Raw genomic sequence first — 6,891 nt, forward strand, 5'->3', positions numbered from 1 at the left:
TGCTGTTACATTGAAAACCAGTAGTACTGGAGCCCAGAACTATTTGGGGCTCTGCTCTAAACATTTGGGGTGAGGATTGGGTGAAAGGATGGGCCCAAAGCTTTTGGCATCACATTCTTAACTTTAGGCAATTGACTCGTGCCAATTACTGGCTCATTTCTGGCTTTCAAAATAAGTATGCCTATTTTCAGCATTTGATGATGAATTAAACTGCATCATTTTGTATTCAATTCAATGCTTTTCTTAAAAATTGTTCTCTTTTGAAAATGGAACAACAATTTTACTGGGTGATTTTTCTTGTATTGAGATACCGAAGTTGTTAGGGCAAAAATTTTCTGCCTGCTCTACCTGGTCCATTTTTTATCTCTCCCTAATATTTTTAAGTGTTATGACCCTTGAACTCCTGCTACTGAACAACTTGTAATATTGCATCTGTAAAATAGCCACTAGGTTAAACCCGGTCCCATGTAAGGAGACTTTCACTGTATATTGCATATATGCAAACAGCTTAGATTGCATATAAGGTATGTGCAGGATGAAATACAGAGTTTGCTGAACCCTGCTAGCTGTTTCAAATTATTTGCAGTTGGAGTCATTCAGTCTTATAAAGGAATTTGCTGTTAAAAAAAATAATTTCCTAAATACAGTTCTCTTTTTTGTCAGATTTAGCAGCATCTTTCATTTTTATGAGGTTTCAGTGAACATTCATTATTGATATTTCTTTACTTCAAAAACATCTGATTAGCAAATAACCTGTATAATAACTTATACCAAAAAGAAACAGTTTACAAGAATTACAAGCCTCACTGAGTGTGGCCCTGTCAGATTTTTAAACAGCCTCCATCAGAAGATCAGCCATATGAAAGAAATCAAGTGCCCCTTGTGTCTTTCAAGCATTGAAAATTACTTTGTCACCGATGTGTCTGTCCATGGGCATAAAGGTATTGTAATTCTGCACCTTCTCTCCAATCTAATCTCATGAATGCACATCCAGGATGGAAAGGACACACTTAAAGTGCCCTCTATCCATTATGCATGTATTTGTGAGCATGCATCCACAGCTATGTGATTTTTTTTGTGTGTGTGTGTTTTAGTTCACATATTTAAACACATACAGGTCAGAGGCTATCAGGTTGGGGAGTATTTCTTATGGTAATGGCTCCATTTGCTTTTTGTCAGGCATAGATTCATGTTATACTGCAATATTCATTTTTTTCAAGCTCCAAAGCTCAGCTGTATGGACATTGACTGAACTTGTAATTCTATATGTGAAGCAGATTTTCATAATTTTACGAATTGTATCATTGTGGTTTTATTGAGCACTTACTTGTAACTCACACCACTTAGTTTTAAAACAGCTGCATTCAGTGCCAGCCATCATAAACCACATTCACTCTGCAAGGAATAAGGTAATCCTCTGCCCAGTGCCTAAACTTTACTGCAGTTTTGAACAGCTTCTACGGCTGTGGACCAGATTTCCTTTCCTTTGATTGTATACACTTGGGGTTACAATGGCAAAACACTTATTGTCACATCCATGCATTTTCTCAATGAGGATAAGTGAACTCCACCTAATTTATAAGGGTGGATCTTTCTGTAGTCTTTTCCAGCTGACCTTGGATGAGAGGCAGTGTACACCATGGACATGGACAAGTTGACACTTACTCACTATTTTTTTTCTGTCTTTTCTAACATCTTGAAACTGTTCATTAAATCATTAAATTTTTCCAGTATGTCTTGAGGTGTTTTTTGGGGGGGAGGGTGCAAAACAATTGATAATCCCACCAGAATCAACTTTACCAAGTGTTAAGATAAAGAGTTGTGCAGCTTCCTGTTGCCTGGGTCATGATTCTAGGGACTGTGAATGACCTAAAATCTTGCTTTAATCCATCTAGTAAATATTGTTGTTAGATTTTTTTTTCTGGAGGTCCAAAAGAAAGGTTTGGGACATTATCAGTATAGTGCAGTGAAAGAAAACTGGGAAGATGAAGTTAAACAGGGAAAAATATTTAGCATTGTGTAATCTTGCCTGTGTCACTGCTGTGTTTACAGTGGTTTCAGTGAATAACAATGTAAAATGTACTTCAACATTTTCTCACTGCCCCACCTCCTCTTTCCTCACTTCTCCACTACCCCTTTACTTCCCTTGCTTTCTCATTCTTTTCGTCTCATTCTTTTGCTTGCATTTGTCTTGATTTATAGCTACTAACCACACTCATGCGCTCATGTTGTCTTGAGGCAGAAAGGAGGGATAGTATTTCATCTGGGACCTTGGAGGTTTCACAAAACTGGAGTGCATATACAACTGGAGACACACAGAACACAATGTACTCAAGTGCACCTGCTGCTTTAAATGCATATAAACACATGCTTTTACTACTAATAACCTGTATAGCAATTACAGCTTTGCACTCCCACAGATATACAGGATTGATCGTAGTACGTCAGTGCTGCTATGATGCACCCATACAAAACATCATAATAACTGATGAATGGCCACTAGTACAGTTACAATAGAGTAAATTTAAGACTCGTTCACACAGGAGAGGAAAACAATGCATAGGTCTCTACTGACTTTGCATTCACTGAAGGTAATTAATTTAATTTGCTGCATAAAACCTGCAGTGTGTTTAGATGCACCACCAACAGGGTAAAGAACACACAGTTCTTATAACTACTTGAGTATAAGAAAAATAAAACTATGGGATGATGACATTCATTAAAGCAATTTTCCCTGAAATGCCATGGATAAGATTATTATAGTTTCAAGTGCATCAGCAAAGTAGAGTATATTGCTAATGCAGCTAATATTAGCTTTCTAACAGCTAAGGATGCTAAAATAATCCTTTGACATAGTAAAATCTTAGATTTTTAGCCAGTTTGATGCAGTTTTTCTGTGTGTCAGTATAACAGGCCATGTTACAGTGGGGTATGAAGCTGGATTACGGTTATGTAAAACAGAGAAATGATGAGCAGGGGAAACATGCTGCCGTTGGCCTGGTCTGGTCGGTCTTGCCAGAATGGCAGTCCCAGGGCAGGCCCTCTTCTGCCCTCTACTGTCTATGTGCACATTTACTTGAACACAAAACTTGGTGGAAGACCTGGTGAATTCATACCACCAACATGAAAACAAACAAAATCTACTAATATATATACATATATAACTAATAATTAATGTGTCACAAATGTGACCCCAACAACCCTTGGTTGCATACTAGGGTACTATTTTCAACTCCAGTTTTTAAGGTATGACGCATGGTGCTCTTTCTCTATTCTTATGAATGACCTGATAAATTTAAGACAATCAGATTCAAGTAAAAAGAAAAATATTCAGCAACAGCACAGGTACCTGTTTCACACGTAAGCAGTTTCCAGATGTGTTGAGTACATGCAGTCTACCTTAATTACTGTTAGTGCACTACCTTTTTAAGAAATACCTGTTATTTACAAACATTAGCATTTTTTCTCTTATTTATTGCCTCAACACAGTTGTGGCAATATGAACACAACCTGCAAGTATGTCTTTACTGTTCTTGCATGAATGATCTACACCCACCGCAGTCCCCTGCTCTGTTTTGTCCCATTTTGACATTTTTCCACAGAACTGAATATATGAATACCGGGGCATGCACAGCACGAAGATGTCAGGAGTTTTCCAACATATGCACTCATTATCATGCATATGTGTGCGCTGCAGGTGTGCTGCTAACCTGGGAGAGAAGTTTTACTCATGTGATATTTGAATGGCAGGATAAATATTTGAAACAATGAATCTAAAAATAGAAAGACACAGAGACGTCTGTTCCTTACTCTGCTATAACGAATGTGTCCTTTCTGCATAAATTAACATGTTTTTCTACATGTTGAACTGATAAAAGTTCAACATGAGTTTCCTCAAACCCTGCTTTTTGTTTTCACTATGGTGCAACTCATCCCAACTATCTATTTCTGTTTTCGTGACCTTAATTTAGGTGATTGTCTGTAAGGTAAAGTCAGCTGGTGTACCTTCAGCCCTCACACAGGTTCATTTCACAGATCATGATCATCTGCTAATTGTGTATTTCACAGATACTGGTGAATTTTGAATGTAAAGACCTGATTCACAGTCTTCTCACAACAACTGATGCTGAGGTATGCCTGCTGCTACTTGAACTCTGCGATGCACCGATGTGGGAGAGGCGGGTTACAAGTCACTGAATTACAAACACTGAGCAAGCCAGAGTACCCGGACAGAAACCACAGAAACCAGCCGGCAGATTTAAGCCTGGGGTGTTCTTGCTGTGAAGCAACAGTGCTAACCACTGCATCAGCTGTGAATTTGAAAAGGTCTCAGCTATCCTTAAGAGGACAAGGCATTCTAGCATGTTGTCAAAACAGGTGTAAACATTCAGACTGATGACCTTATAAAGGGATTTGAGGTTTGCCAATTTAGTGCAAAGGGAAGGAATTTGTAATAAGCCATGGTTTCTGTTTATAGTTTCATCGATTATATATAAATGATGACGTAACATTCCTATGTCCACAGTAAAGTGCACTGAATAATCTTTTATTTTTTTATCTTCATGGCACATGTTGCCTCTGTTTTTTGAGCTTAAGTGGCCTCACTGCTGTAGCTGAAGGCCACTTAGAGCACCATATAAATATTTTTACATTTTCAGAGCTTCCCTCTGTATTTTGAAGCAAATAAACAAAACTATTAAAGTGATGGGGGTTGCGACATGAGTCAAAGTACATTTAGACCTTTATTAAATCAGGCTGACTTCATAACAGAGAGAGTTCCTGAGGACTCATTCATCAAGCTAAACTAGAAAGGGGATCACCTGTAGTACTTAATTGATTTTTTAACAAGGTTGTGTTCATTTTGTGTTTGACAGGCAGCTCATTAAGCACAAGGCACAGCTGACAGTTTTCTGAGGGTGGAATCGTGTTGCGTGGGAGGAAATGTCAGAGGGACTTGACAGCTCAAAGCAACAACAAAGTCAAAGTTTTCAATATGAAGCTGTCATGTTGCCTTTTGGAGTTAATTCTAGCTGTGATTGATACGTGCGAGTACGAAGAAAGATCAGTGAGTTTTGTTGACAAAATCAGGTGTGACAAAGCTGCTTTCAGGTGTAACACTTAAACCACTCTGTAGTAGGATACATCACTCAGAAGACACGTGAATGTCATTGTCATACATGGTAACGGCATCGTAACAGGATGCTTGATTTACAGTCTCTCCTACATAATGCTATTGTATCTTGGTTGAACATAGAGCAGCTAAAGCTACATGACTTTAAAAAGTGATCCTTCAGTAAACCCAATTCCCAAAGTTCTGTTGCCTGATCATTAATCTTTTAAGTAGAGATATATGGCAACAAGGCATAGGCCCATCATGTTTTATTATAACAATGTATAGCCTTGCTTTAGAGCTCAGTATCTAAAGAGTTTGGACAGATCAGCTCATTAGATAACATTACATTCATAATTTCAGCCAAATTTAAATAGGATTAAATAAATAAGAGCTTAACATGTCAAGTTAGGAAGATACTAATGATTAGCCCAGATTTAAACTGGTCATCCTAGAATGGTTCTAGTACTGGGTAAAATTTCTGCCATATCACATGTTATCACATGTAGTTTGAATGGGAGGTAAGCACCTTAGCCATTGTACAAAGTGTTTAACAGGTCTTGTTGGAATCTTGTTGGAGCTTTATTGGAAGTTTCAGTGGAATAATTTCTGTCACCCTGTGTTAAGCATTAATGAGCTGGTCTGCAGGAAATCCAGTCTCAGATACTCACACTGGGACATTTCATCAAACAAACGGTTAAAGGGCTCCATGAGCACAGAGGTAGTGGAGCTGATACAGTGTAAAAATTATTAAAAAGTGCAAAGTATCTGCATAGATTTAATGAATATACTCAGCTCTCTATATGTTTGTATATGTGCACTTGTTTGTTTTTTCTCTTGTAAAACATACTGTTCAGTGATACAGAAAATAAAACATGAATCTAATTACTTTGGTCCTTGTTTAATTATAAATATCCAGGTTTCCAAAATGTATTTTCTGAAGGTTTTTTCCCCTTTATTAAATGGAATTGCAACGTTTGACATTTGGGGGAAGAAAGAAAGAAAGTGCCATGCATCATTTGTTCAGATGGCCGCATTTCAAACTGCTTAGCTCCTAAGGGTATTTTAGTTTGTGCAGTATGCTATCCTCTTGAGCCACATCCCTGTACTGTAATGCAAGGGATGATTAGATACTCTGCAACACATGAATAGCTTTCCTTTTTATGCAACTTTCATTTTAGAATGAGTCATGTGCTGTTATTGTAAACGGCTGTGTCCAATGCTGTGATGGAGAATTTGACAGGCGTAACAGCAGTAACTAAAAGCAATAACACTCGGAATCTTGCTGATGCATCACTAAATACAGTGCAAACAGCACTAATGGTTGTGGTGGGGTTGTTTTAGTAAACAAGTTGTATTCATGAGCTTAGAGCTGCAGTTAATGAGTTGTGAATGAAAACATTGTGTGTGGCAGGAGATATCATCGGCATCATCTGCGAACTTCAGATGGCAAATATAACATAACATAGCACCAGAAACATGCAGAGCATCTGGCAGCGTGCAGTCACTGCTCTGTGGAGTGAGAGCTGCAGTTGCTATTATGTAGAACGCAACGTTAACTGTTTTATAAGCACGTTTCTACTTTATTGATCTCATTCTTTCTTATCATTGCATGAGCTGGAGAAGGCCAATATAAAGGAAACACAGTTTCTCCGTACACATACAGAAACACAAACAGAGGCAGTGTAGGAGTGAATGACAAATTTATGCGTGCAGCAGTAAATCATTGAGAATTGTGAGGTCAATGAGTCGTTAATAAAGAAAAGAGAGATGTGGAAACT

The sequence above is a fragment of the Aulonocara sp. 'chitande type north' Nkhata Bay genome, linkage group LG19 (assembly GCF_057382095.1).
Source record: "Aulonocara sp. 'chitande type north' Nkhata Bay isolate Kocher_YH1m ecotype deep benthic linkage group LG19, A_spYH_male_GT1.1, whole genome shotgun sequence".
NCBI lineage: Eukaryota > Metazoa > Chordata > Actinopteri > Cichliformes > Cichlidae > Aulonocara > Aulonocara sp. 'chitande type north' Nkhata Bay.